The sequence below is a fragment of the Protomyctophum parallelum genome, assembly GCF_964188405.1.
Source record: "Protomyctophum parallelum genome assembly, chromosome: 14".
Lineage (NCBI taxonomy): Eukaryota > Metazoa > Chordata > Actinopteri > Myctophiformes > Myctophidae > Protomyctophum > Protomyctophum parallelum.
In genome coordinates this window covers 23,870,119-23,885,013 of record NC_139709.1, presented here as the reverse complement: position 1 = coordinate 23,885,013, position 14,895 = coordinate 23,870,119, and positions in this window count along the sequence as shown.

The following is a 14,895-nucleotide window of genomic DNA, read 5'->3' as shown; positions in this document are numbered from 1 at the left end:
ATAGCTAAAGATTTTGTATAGCTGCGTTTCTAATACCTTTGTTGATGGTTTTGGGGGTTATGGGGGTTAATACCACTGCTCTTTTATAAAAAGTCATGTCATATTCAATTATCATTTAGTCAACATTTAGTTATAACATTTAGTTGGACATCATGATCTTTTTTCAGGACTAGTGTGTTGCAATGCAACATGATGACATTAGCAGCTTTGCTCTCGGTCTGTCCCTAGAGTCATGGGCAGAAGGGAGAGGGGCCAGGAAACAGGGTAGAAGGAATCTCCCTGGTAGAACTTCACAACTTATCAGAATCCCAGAAAAGGAATTATGAACTCTCACAGGATCATACCAGCCATATGTCAATAGTTTTTTTTTCTTTCTTTCTTTTTCATTTATTTTTCTGATACTAAACACGAGGAAAACAGTTCAATCATAGCTGAGCTGTGGGAACATCTCAGAAAACATTCCGGCAGAAATGATAAACAATCTGAGAAGTGCACTTTGGTGCACAGAGGGTCCAGGTTTGACTCACTAAATCCACACACACACACACACACACACACACACACACACACACACACACACACACACACACACACACACACACACACACACACACACACACACACACACACACTATCACCCACATTATACTAACTTTCAGACATGTTACTAATATGATCTGATGACAAAAGAACAGTCTTGGTAAGGAAACACCTTTTCTGGTTTTCCACACGATTGTGTGAATATAAATTATTTATTTTGGTGGTCCATTCAGTCATTTGGATTTGATTAAATAAGTAGACCATTGTCATTAACAAATCACTTAAGAGTTTCAAATGACGAAAGATAAAGCATAGACTGTCATGACAAAGTTCATGATTTTAAGAATATTGGGAAAAGCCAAAAGGTCACATGTACTGGCATGTGGGAATGCAAGGGAACAATTCATTCCCTTCGTTAGATGAAAAGAAAATTAAATGATACATTTAGGAAGGAACAGCAAATCCCTCATTGGAGAACTATGCCAGCTGAAAGTTATTCTCCCTTTCATCTGGGGAAAAACATATAATGACCACAAAGTTTCCTTTTTACTATCTCAGAAAACTAGCCCTGGGTTTGTATTGGCCGGTTGTGTCGGCTACATGTAGAAGATGCTAGATGCATAAAAGGACAATGTAAATAAACGTTCAAACTAAATTATATATAAATAACTTCAAATTCCAATCATGAGTTTATTATGTCTATGTCTCTCTGTAGATCCCAATGCAAGTTACATTTTAAGGAATGAAAGGCATATAAATACATTAATGTTCTACCCATCATTTGCCCTATCGATGTATTTCTGTGTTTTGGTAGTTCAAAAACACCCCTGCCCTGTCTACCAAAACAAACAGTAAATATCTAATATCTACTACTGAATCAAGCAACTTAAAAACTGTCTGGTGTGTTCACATAAGCCTGAGTAATCATCATCATAGTCATAGGCTACTGTAGATTTGGACCTTACCCTTATCCCTAAATCTAGGTTACAGTAGGCTATTTGCCATTTTTTACTATTTTGAAAAACATAGTTCAACTAGCCGATCTACATCGACACGTTGTGAGCTTGTAGATCGGCTATTGTAACTATTTTAAAAGGTAAGGTGCAAGATATAGCACATAGTGTCAGGATCTGTTGCCTTCTACCTTTATTTTGTAGTGACGTCCTAGTGTTTCCTGTTTTGTCTAGTTACTGTTACCTGTCTTGTCTCACCTCTCTGTGATTAGGCCTACTAGTTTTACCCCCATGTGTCCTGTTGTCTCCCAGCCAATCCCTAGTGTTAATTGTCTTTGCGTTTCACCTGTGTCTATTTAAACCCCCAGCAGTTGAGTTCCCTCCTGGCTCCTGCTGCCAGATCTTGGACGTTGTTCTCTTGTGACTTGTTGTAGTGGTTTCAGTCCTGTGCGTATTCTACAGACTTAACGATTTAAGTCTGATCTTTCCGACAAAGTTTGGTGGTCGGAGACAGTATGGACTGCCCTTAAGGCTGTTTGACCTGAGGTAGGGTTAGATGGGAGTGATACATTTTGTTCACTATGTTGCGGCTGATTCATTTATTGGGGATTGTTATCAGCCACAACACTTTGGTTTCATCCTTTTAGCAGACCTTGTTTTGTATTGTACTGTACCTATCCATGCAACCATGTACTCGATCAATAAAAAAGAAAAAGAAATGGCAGCTGACACTACTTCATGAGAGAGGGACACTGATGAGATGTTCTTGTTCAACCAAAATGATTCCAAGATACCCCTCGAACAATACTATAGACTTTAGAGGAAAGTTGTGTCACAGAGATCTGAAATAGAGGAATAAAATATACCAGTAGGCTATTGTGAGTTTTGGACATCTATATTTCTTTGCAGAGTAAGAATGTCTGTTAAATAAACGTAACACATAACCTGACATACTGAAATGTACTGTAAGGAAATTCCCCCCTTTTACGTATACCGGTACTTTGACCTGAAGGTCATTGTGTGGTTTTACTTTCTAAATGTTAGGACTCTCAGGCTGAAACAAAATACTCTAGGCTGTTGAGTACTGAGCTCACTGTATACGTTAACATTCCTGTTGGTATTTACAACTGGAATAATGTACTATCTACACTAGCTGTATCCAAATCAATCCACTTTATTTATAATAGCACATTTCACAACTCAATGTTTAGAACGTGCTGTACAGAAAGTTATAAAGCTAAATGCACTGTAAAGCTAAAACATAGAAACAACAGCGAGAACGACAAAGTAAAAAAAGAACATAACAGTGAAACCAAACAAAACCACAGAAACGGAATTAAAAGCCATGGTGTAAAGGTGTGTAGGCTCGCTTAGCCAGCCTTCAATCTGCCTTTGCAATGCATTTTGCAGTGATATTAGTATGACTACGCAAGGCTAGTAACTACCTGGTAAATGGTATCCAATCCGAGTGCGTGGCCTCATGCATAGCAACCTGGGGGTCCTTGAAATTAAAAAGGGTTTAGAATCCGTGTGTCCGTCTTTGTGTGTCCCCGTATGTGGACATATAATCTCCGGCACCGTTGGCATGATGCCAGCGAAACTGTGCACACAGTCACACACTACTGCAGAACCTCTGCCCCACATTTTTCACATGGGCCTGTTGTAGCACCACGAGACGGCCGATTTATGCACAGCACGTTTTTTGTCCAAACATCATGCAAATCGGTATACATAGTATCTCTAGTCCATAGTCATTATCCATATTCCATTTTGATTGGCTAAGATTGGCTTCCAAAGTTTGCAGGAATGCTCCCTTTTGAACAAAATGCCTCAAATCATGAACACAGCGTGACATCCCACTAGGCAGAGGAAGAAATATGCCAGTTGAAAATGACCAAATCAGTGGCGCTATAACAGGCCATGGGATTCACACACTATAGTTCTGTGCCAACGGCTCGACTAGTTGGTCATGTCCTTAAAGGGAAAATCACTGGATTTTACATTGTCATTGTGTCCCCACACAAAGCATCACAAAACCTCACTGGCAGCTGCTTCACATCAGTGAGGAATCCAACCCAGACTTTACTGCATGCTTATAAACATTTGGAGTTAATTTAGCCAGCCTTCATGAGAGCAGCCTGATTGATAATTCAGTGCCTTGTTTGTGCCAAATTATTCCAAGATAACCCCTCGAACACTACTTTAGAGGAAGAGTGTGTAACAGATCTTGGGCACATGGTGAAAGGTGAATTTAAAAATAAATGTAAAAGTTATCAAGGAACTGATGGCGTTTGTAAATATTATTTTCTTAGAATGTCTGTTAATTATAAACTAGAAATGACAACTCTATTGAAACAAATTTACCTGAAATATTGAAATGTACTGTAAACCAAACATTTCCTTCTTACACGTTGTACATTGACCTGAACGTCATTGTGTGGTTTTACATTCTAATACTAAAAATAGTCCTAATATAGGACTCAGGCTGAAACAAAATACTGTAGCATGTTGTTGAGTGCTGAGCTCGATTCCTAACTGGAAAATACACTACAAAGTATCCAAATACTGCTTATTTTGTAACTTATGGTTCACAGATGCAAAGATACAGTCTACCATTCATTGTCAATGGAAGCTGTTGAGCTAGTTTCAACTTCAACTACACAGATGCAAAGCTACAAGTACGCTGTGTAGCTTTGCATCTGCCCGTGTGACCGCAACATTAGAGTAGGCCTACATTAAATAGGACAGCTGTTTGGGACCAGCTAGGAACCTCACAGCTGTTGGAAAACTGTTCTCCATTGCGTTCCCATCAATACTCTGCCGACCGTTACATAAAAAGTACAGTATATTATCAAAAGGCATCAAGGGAGAAGGAAAATGTAGCCCACAGGCCGCAGCTATCTTTCATATTGTTTCTTAAATCACAATTACACAGTACTATATCTTCAGACTATTGAGTGCGCTCAAGTCAATCAACACTTTATATCTGTGAGAGCTTTATAACAGTAAAATACACAACACACTGTGCACACAGAAGTAAATGGTATGGTATTCAAAAAGAGCATAAAAAACAATAATCCCCATTCCCAAATGGAAGATGACACATTTTCTAACATTTTCTTGTCTAACAAAAAATTTGATTGATTGACACATTTGTAAATTAGCATTGCTATTTAGTTCTAAGCATGCTAAGCATACTCAAGCACTTTTGTACTGTATACACCCTTAAATATAAGAGGGGAATGAGTCATTGTTCCCGATACCGTGGCAGGGAGGGTGGGGATAAAAGCTCGAAGGATAGCAGCGTTAGAGGGGATAAGCTCATTAAGACAACATGTGTTTTTAATTAACATCACATCACAGTAAGAAACAGTGGACGTCATGTTTGTAACCAAGTTGTTTGGGCTGAACACACACAAGGGATCAGTAAATGCTGTTGGGTTGAGTTCAGAAGACCTACACTATAGGTTAAAGGTCAAATGCAGACCAAACTGTGATCCATGATGATGGGCGCGTTCAGAAATACCACACCGGAGCACACTCGCCTATTAGTTTGCATTGCACAGTGCGCTCAGTGCGCTATTTCCGAACGCGCCCAGTATGTGACCCCTGGAATCTGGTTCCATAGACGGAGAGCTTACTTTAAAACATACACTTTATGTCGTCTAGTTTTTATTTTTGTTTATTAAAGCCATAATAATCAGATTAGATTATAGTATTAGGAGGTATTGAGGACTTGGAAATTCCAATGGTATAACTGTGTTATTGTTTATATGAATTGTGAAAACATCAGCATCATATTGTTAACAACCAAGGCTGCTGTGGTAGCCTACCTACAGTGAACATCACTGCCTCCACTCTTATCTTGAATAGAGTTCTAGATTACGTGACTGTCTGAGTCTCACAAGAGACAGTACGGGCTGTAGCATGCCACTTGGACACAGGGCGGGGTCTGATCAGCCTTGGTCGAGTCGCCTGGAGGAGGGTGTCTGTTGCAAGACCCAGAAACATCCAATGATTCCAAATTACAACACAGATGATGTGTCCAAGTTTGTGCATGAGTAATTTTTTATTCATGCAATTACCTAGATTGGAACAAATGTTATGTTGTAATTATTTGCCATTGTATCAGAACAAGCAGGAGTAATAGCAATTAGTTTGCTGTTACATACCATATACTCAGACAAACAGATAACAGACAAACTATACAGAAATAAAATTGTATTAGTCTTACATCAACTGACAAATTATATATAGAGCAATAGGTATGGTAGTATGGTCGTACAACTTAGCGTACAAGTACTTTGTTTGGAAACATCTCATAGAAATGAAAACCGTGGGGAAAACATAAACATATGTGGTATATTTTCACAAGTTCTCCTGTACAAGTGGCTCTGAGAGATTCTAGGCTAAACTGGGACAGATGTTTTGAGAAGCAGGCAGGCAGATAGGAGATGTTGATCAGGTCCATTTATCTGCAGAGTACAGAGATGACTAGAAAAAGTGCCCTTCCGGGCACAGGTCTCCACCAGGTTATCCACAGATCCGTGCAGTTAGAGGTAAAAACACTTTTCGGCCAGTTATAGCGCCACCTTGAGGCTGAGTTGAAATTGTTCATGTGGCATTTCGTCCTCGGCCTAGTGGGAATGTGGGTGCACAATTTCACGGAAATCACGCGATGTGTTCATGATTTGCAGCATTTTGTTTGAAACTGAGCACTCCTGTGAACTTTGGAAGCCAATCTTAACCAATCAGGATGGAGTCTGATAAATCTGAAAGACCCGTTTCGTTGAATGGCTCTAGAGAGACTGTGTACCAATTTGCGTGATGTTTGGACAAAATCTGTAGGTGTACTGTGCAAAAACTTGTTTTGCACAAAGCGGCCTCCTGGTGGCGCTATAACAGGCCGTTCTGGAAAGTTTGGGGCAGAGGTTCATCGTTGGCATCCAGGGAGTGTGTGTGCAAAATATGGCATCGACCGGGTTAACGGTGGCCGAGATTAGCTGTTCACGGACACACGGACGGACGGACGGACGGACACACAAACGGACGGACGGAGTGCAAAACATACTCTCCCCACATGCCTTCGGCCTGGTGGAGACAATAAAACAGATACATAAAGTTGCGCAACTTATTACTGATGCTGTGCTAAGTGGAAGCACTACTCAGTGGGATTGGAACACAGAGTGTGTGTGACCACAGGGCCCCTATACTGCCTCAGCGGGGACTGTTATGTAATGGATGGTTACATTCCAGGAAGCGTGAGAGAGAAAGAGAGAGCCTGGAGAAACTCAGACCTGACTTGAATAATTATGAACATATTTCACCCGAACAGCTCCCTTTATCTTGAGGTGCTGAAAAGTATATCGCCAATCATGTTAGGAATGTTAGATTCTTTCCTGGGAGTGTAGTATACTAGGCAGAGAAAAATAAATAAACGCTCGCACACAGAGGGCTCCAATGTGACAGACGCTTTATTGCATCACAAAAAAGCTGTGACGTTTTATGCTTCAAAGCTCTTCCTCTGACCCCTTTTTTCAGTGTGGTATACTAGGAGTCTAGGACAGACTCGGTTCTTGTCCAAAGGGATGTGGCTTATTAAATGACCCAACTGTTAGCTGAAAGTCAAGTAACCACCCCACCCAAACACTTGATGCCTTTTGCCCTTCACACATATTTCATAAAGGAGTCGGGCGTTTCTTTTTTAAATTATGCTTCAGTACAGGGATTTTCTGTACGGTTTTACATGTTAATGGAACAGAATTCCAGTCGTTGCCGTCTCATCATGTGTAATCTATTTCTCCTCCACCCTCCAATGTCTCTGTGACCTCATATACTCCTACATATACCGCACACACTAATAGACCACTAGAGTCAATTAGTAAATCAGCAGACATAACTGATTTGTACCCTTTTCCTGTAGTGATGAAAGGTCCTGTCAGGCATGTTGTTAGCCAGCCGGGATCCCGGCGTCTAGACCTCCAACTCCAAGGACAGGACGCTAATAGGAAGTGACAGGCCCGTGACATCCATGACAACCACTATCGCGGAAACACATTTTCAATCTGACACTCGGGGTCCTGACTTCTCCCTCACACACACACACACACACACACACACACACACACACACACACACACACACACACACAGTTGAGGGCCTGCCCCTCAATTGTACTCCGAGTTGAAATAAAGGTTAGTCAATAATGATAAGGATAGGAAGAATAATCTGCCATATTGATGATTACATCATGCTGTATGGCTGCCCAGGCTCTCTGAATGTGTGTGTGTGTGTGTGTGTGTGTGTGTGTGTGTGTGTGTGTGTGTGTGTGTGTGTGTGTGTGTGTGTGTGTGTGTGTGTGTGTGTGTGTGTGTGTGTGTGTGTGTGTGTGTGTGTGTGTGTGTGTGTGTGTGTGTGTGTGTGTGTGTGTGTGTGTGTGTGTTCCATTCAGTCGTGTTCTGAGTGAATAAGAAGGAAAGAGTGTGAGAGGAAAGAGCGATAGAGAGAGAAATTAGAAACCATCTCATGACACCATGAAGCTGATGTGATCTCACTCATGCATGCGTGTACTCTATCTCACCGGCTCCAGCATTCTCTCCGTGTTTTGTCAGAGAATTTGACACTGTGTGACTGGGCTGCTAAGATAGAATAGAACTGTTGTATTTGGAACGAATTAGGCACATTAGACAAACTGCTCATTGTTGTCCATACAGTTCACTTAACGTTCTTCACATTATCCTTGGCAAGTCTATCTGTCACTAACCTGCATATAACCCAGACAATGACATGCTCATCATTCTAGCTGTCTCTGATCCAGTAGGCCTACAGTAGCCGACACTGAGTGGAGGCTGGGGCTTCCCATTTACATGAGCAAGACGAATGAAACACTGAAGCTGAAACACACTAGCTGTTCCTGATGAGGGTGGGTCCTTTTAGATTTATCAGTCAGACTATAGTTTCTTTGACCATTCTTTGTTCAGGTCTGACTCCTCTAAATGTATACTTCACACTGTCATACGAAAATGACCCAACCCAAACCGTCTGAATCATACAACCCTGATATTGACCCAGACAGACAGACTCCCAATATCCTCATAATTTTTCTCCATCTGGACCATTATTAGTAGGCTGTATTTCCTTCCTGATAAAACAGTATTACATCTCCCATCCCCACAATAAACATGTGTTCAGCATGTGTTTTCCATACAACTAATGCCCCCCTAGGGTTCATTGCAGGAGAAACTTATATCCTGTTGCAGCAATCCTCCAACTGGTTGTATTAAACCTTACTTATCTCCCAAATTCCCAATGCAATATATACACTGGGTATACACTGGCCACAAGCAAAGCTGAGTTTTATTTTCTTATGTGGTGTTCATTCATTAATTCATATGTACTGTATGTGCACTACTTTAAAACATTTCCATACAGGAAAATATAGGTCATATTGATAAATCCTGTAGTAATAGCCATTATGTTAGAATGTAATCTTTTTTTATGGGAACTGTCATCGTACTATGTTGTATGTAGACAGTGGTGTAAAGTAACAAAGTACATTTACACAAGTAAAATTTTGAGGTATTGTTATCTGCATATTGTATCTGTCTCTCAGTCTGTGACCATCTCTCAGTCTCACAAGATACAGCGGGACTGTAGAGTAGCATGCCACTTGGACACCAATCTGGGAACTTGGACACAGGACAGGGTCTGATCAGCCTTGGTCGGGTCGCCTGGGGGAGGGTGTCTGTTGTAAGACCCAGAAACATCCAACGATTCCAAGTTTGTGCATCAGTAGATGTTTGATTTACTTACTACTACTGGAGTATTTCCAATTTTCAGTACTTTTACTTCTACTTCACTACATCTCAGAGGCAAATATTGTACTTTTACTCCACTACAATTATTTGAAAACTTTAGTTACTTTGTAGATTTTGATTATTATTACAAACATCAACAACATACATTAACCACTTCAGGCCTATACATTTTGGCCATTTCAAAATAGCGGATCTACAAGCTCACGATGCGATGCATCGTGAGCTTGTAGATCTGCCATTTTCAAAAGATTATACATTTGAAAACTTGTGAAATGTGACATTCTGCATAATAAGTACTTTCTACTTTTGGTACTTTAAGTACATTTTTATACCGATGATTGTGTACTTGTATTCAAGTAGATTTTGAATTTCGGACTTTTACATTGCGGTATTGATACTTTTAATTAAGTATAACATGTGCGTGCGTTTTCCACAACTGCATGAGGACAGTGGAAATAAAGACATCAGCAACGGGTTCCTAACGCCAAATGAAATGGGTTCAGATCTGAGCCGAGTCTCCTGAGGAGGCGCATCTGAAGCCTGTCCTCTAGGGGGTAAAAGCAAAAGCAAATCCATAATTGTCAGTGGGCATATGAGGAGGTGTGTGCTTCAATTGCAAAAGTACTTTAAACTTAACAGAAGAGGATCAGCTCACTGAAATGTCCACTTGGTCTACTACTCTGTCAAGAGGTCACGTGAATGAAACACAGCCCCTGAATGAATTGCCAGAGCTAACAGTAAAAGCAAAGTGATACTTTTGCTGTAAAAGTGTTACTTTTGCAACTTTTACTACTGTATCTCTGTGAGTGTTTTTCTCCTGACATACCTGAAGAATAAGTACAGGATTAGGTTGATTAGGAAAATGACACAAGAAGGTCCCTGTCCACCATTATAGCCAAGTAGTGCAGCCTATGGAACTCGGGGGGGGGGGGGGGGGGATCTTAGCCCATATCACAACAGTGGTCCGCTGGTTGATTCTTACTAGTCAGGGTGGTGGTCCCTGGTTCACAATCAGTTAAAAAAACAAAAAAACTTAGGCCTAAACGTAGCTACATTTAGTACATTGTTGTTATACCCATCACTCTTCAATCAAGAATTAACTAAAAACACACGCCACCAACATTCTGTTGCAATCTAACCACAACGGCTCCAGAATCAACAACCCGAGAGTCCCTTTTCCCTTTAGGCCGAAATGAATTGATTACATTCCGTTCCAATGAGTCTTAACTACAATTTACAGAGTCTGGTGCAGAGAGGGATTGCCAATAACCGCTGACACATACAGTATTGTGTTTTCATTCTGATATGGCATTAAGTTGCATCCTGCCTCAGTGTCTCCTCTGCTCTGCTAACGTTACACACAGACAGATGATGGAAAAGGACCCGTTAAAACAAAACAATGATGAAAAGGATATAATTCCCTGTTTAACCAGTGTCCAAACTAAAATGAGTGAAAGAGCCTATTATGGAACATTTGCAATTAAAGCATCAACGTTTGGTCTGGACTGAATCTTGTCCTGTTCTATAACGAGAAGGCTATTTCTATACTGTACTGTTTCAGCAAGTTTCCCCCATTTGTCCTGGGCAAATGGTGGATTTTTATTGGCTTTTGAGGCAAAACACATTGTTAGAAAGGTATTTTGTTTAAAGGCCTACATCTAAATTAATTAATATAAATATTACTTAAATGAAAAAAGGTTTACAGGAGAGTAGTACTTATTATGGGAGAAAGGGGACATGTAGTAACAAATGGCTGCCACAAGAGGGAGCCTTGGGACTGGTTTATAAAGTATGGCGCACCCAGACACCCAGAGAATATTCCATCTCTGCTCTCCAGGCAAGACGAGAACTGTTCTTTCAACTGGAGATACACGTTCCATTAATCTGACTGAAACAAAAAAGTTGTCTCAGGCTGTTAGGTTTATAGGCACCGATTGATTGGCCTATTCAGATTTTTTGTCAGGTGAAACCACCTGACTATAATGATAATATGAAAGCTCATGAAATGTAGACAACCTAGTCATAAGCTACTGACAAGTTTGACAGTTTGTTGTGTACATCTCGAAGTGACTAAAAACGAAACCTTTATTAAACACAATGAAAACAATTTAGCTAATTTTCAAGATTCAAGGAATATAATTTAGACACAAATGAACAAGTGGACCCGTAGTCTAGCTGTAGGCCTATGTGAATTTCTCTTAATACGTATTTCTTTGCTGTGTTGCCTTGGCGGAGCTGGTTGGTTCTGCCCTGCTGCAGCGAAGGAGTTCACTGCAGAATATATCTCCACAGGCACTCAGGATGTTTACAACAGCTTCATGCTCCAGTAACCCTCTCAGTTCCAAGCCAAACACCACATATGCTCCAAATATCTAACAAAATGTGGTCCAATGTTTATCTCTATCTCCCCCTCAGACTGTTAGGAAGCATATGCCACTTGATCCATCTGCTACACAATAAACCCAACATTTTGACTCAATACAAAGAGGGGTAAGAAACTGAGACCAGAATTCTCCATTGACCCAGGCCCCAGCATTATGCACGGCCTGGTATTCCTGAAGTAACCGAAGTAAATTATTCTTAACCCTCTAAGACCCAGCGTTGCTTTTTAGCTACAATTTTATTTTATTTAATTACAAAATTAATATTTTTTTCTGTTCTTTTTTCACCTAAACGTCATCAGTGATGTTAATTGCAATGCCATTTCAATGCCATTGGTCATGATATTTGCATATAAATACCCCCCACAGAGGCTGAAATTCACACAAATAAAAAATGTCTGGACTCTGCAATTTTGAACATTTTTTAACCTAAGACCTTGACCTTTACCCTAATAAAAGTAGGTAAAATAATTGTAATATGTTTTTTTGTGATTAGAATGTCTAGAACATGTTTTATTTATTATTGTGAAAGATATCCCCAAAATGTAAATTATTAATTTATTATATTATATAATTATTATAACTTTTTCATCAAACTTTATTTTTTAATTTTTTGTAACATATTTTTTAGTCTTAGTCCTAGTAGTACAAAGTAGTAGTAAGGTTGAAATCTATTTTTTGCAAGTAGAAATTAATGTGGGTGTTAGAGGGTTAAACGGTTAAACCTAACCTTATTCCAGTAAAACTATGCCTAAACCTAACCCCAGTAAAACTATGCCTAACCCTAAATTTATTTCTGACCTTATTCTCAGAAACAAAAAAAAGAATACAAGAACCGCGTCACCGATTGGTCGGCGGGGAAATAAATCGAGGGCCGAGATGGTTTAGGGGTGACCGTACCTAATACCACTCTCATAACTCTGAAGGTGTACAAATGGACCCATAAGTCCATGTAAGGGTCCACTTGGTTCCTAACTATCAATGATTTAGCTGGGGACCCCCTACTGAATATTTGTTATAGAATGCTAAGATGTCTTATTTTTCCATTCCTGTAGATTCTACAGTGTAGAATATCTCACTAGCAACCTTTGTACACTGACCAGCTAGAAGCACCATCCTGTGGTGGCATGGTAAACAATTTAGGGACAGATGTTGTAGAAAATCACTAATATGCTGATCAGATCTTAGAGACTTGGGGCCAGCAGTTGAACGGGTAGGTAAAATGTCCTTTGGGGATATGGTTATGTAGGCTATGTAGGAAATAAACATGGCGAACTCAGTGTGTAGACTGTAGGGTTAGGGTCACTCATTATTCATTGATCAGTCAATTCTAGGCCTTCCTTCACTTAATGATATACTGCCACCTCCAGGAATTTACAAGTAAGCCGTCAGTGAGTATTTATATTATAAACATGTAATTTGGACAAATTCAATCTGGAATATTCTCCTCCAATAGTTTGCATTTTTGGTTCTCTGGTAGGGGAGGGATGCATTTATTAAAGTTAAAGTTTTAAGCAGAAGAAAGTTCATTGGGCACCTTTTAAAAGCAAGGAATACAAAAATGGCGTGTCTATAATATGTAACACACAGGCACCCCGTTATCAAATTAAAATGTCTGTCACTGGTAACGCATTTAAGAAAGTACACAGGATTTAATTACAAAATGCAGCAAAAGTATAGGTAAGGTATTTGTCAGCATTTGCACCTTGCCCTCACCATTAAACAAAGATTAACCATAACCATGTACAACCCATCTCTCCATTCACAACTCCCAGGACTCTGAGAACAATAAAACCATTAAGACATTGACACACTATTTGATCCAAGACATAAGAAGCATCATCAATAATTGTGAGTACAATAATCAGTCAAATAATCAAATGTATCAGGATTACCATTTTAGATTTATCGGTAATCATTCAGGCGTTGACACAAAGGTTTCAGCGGCACTTGCCCATTGAGCAAGTACAGGTCATGTTCTACTTGCCCAAAGTTCATGCCCACTTGCCCGAAAAGTAAATCGTGATAGGTCAAATTGGAATTACTGTTCATTTTAACACGCATGCGTTTACTTTGCTTTACTAGTGTCAACACCTGATCATACTGTCACACATCCAAACAGGATACACACACAGATCCGACACGCCAAAGGTCCGACATGTGGAAATCACCTGTCGCTCCCTATATTGCATTGGTCCGACATGTGTTGCGCCCTTATACTCTAAGGTTGCACCGTGCTTGCGTTTAGGGTTTTGGGTAGGGTGTCGGTCTAATGACAGTCATAACAATAGTATGTCGGAACTAAAACAAACAGCACTCTTTGAACATAATTTGCGTTGATCCATCCAACTTTTACTAGTCCATAAACGCCATCCTAAATTCTCATAGTTACACCACCAACTACGAGTTCTTAGTCTTTGGTCCCGACACTGATCCTGGAGTGTCATGGGGCAGGGCTGCAGGGGGTTACCAGTTTTTCTAAAGATCTGTGGGAATCACATGCTGAGAACAACCAGGTTCAATGCTAGGTTAGTTACCAATGACTAAACTAAGAAATTAAAACTAAGTGTTGGAGAAAATGAAAATAATAAAAATATAGCCCTAGATCTTGCACCACCCCTTACCCCTTATCCCTAAACTTATTTGCAATTTCTTTCCATTTTAAAACATTTTAAAATAGTACAAATACAAGCTAACGTGTCAATGTAGATTGGCTAGTTGAACTATTTTTAAAGTAGTAAAAAATGGCAAATAAGTTTAGGGATAAGGGGTAAGGGGTGGCGCAAGATGGAGCCCAAAGTGTTTTTAATGTTTTCGTAATTTTAAACTACGAAAACATTTGAGAACTACTGATTTAGAAGGCATTTGTAGAATCTTCCTCGGGTCATAAAGGGTTAAAGAAAATACTGAAAATGTCTTTTAGTCTGCATTTGGTCAACTATGTAAACACAACTAAGCATGAGGAGGCATTGGCATTATTCTGACATTCTTAAATCATACTGTCAAATATCTGGCATTATTCTGACCTTCTTATATCATACTTTCAAATATCTTGCTACTCCATATAGTATAGTAATACTAATAATTAAAGTAATACAAAATAGACTGAAATGAGCAAAGCCACACTGGAAACTAATGCTTAACTGAACTTAAGTCAAACACTAAACAAAAACTTGTCAAAAATACAAAACTGGCCAGTTCAGC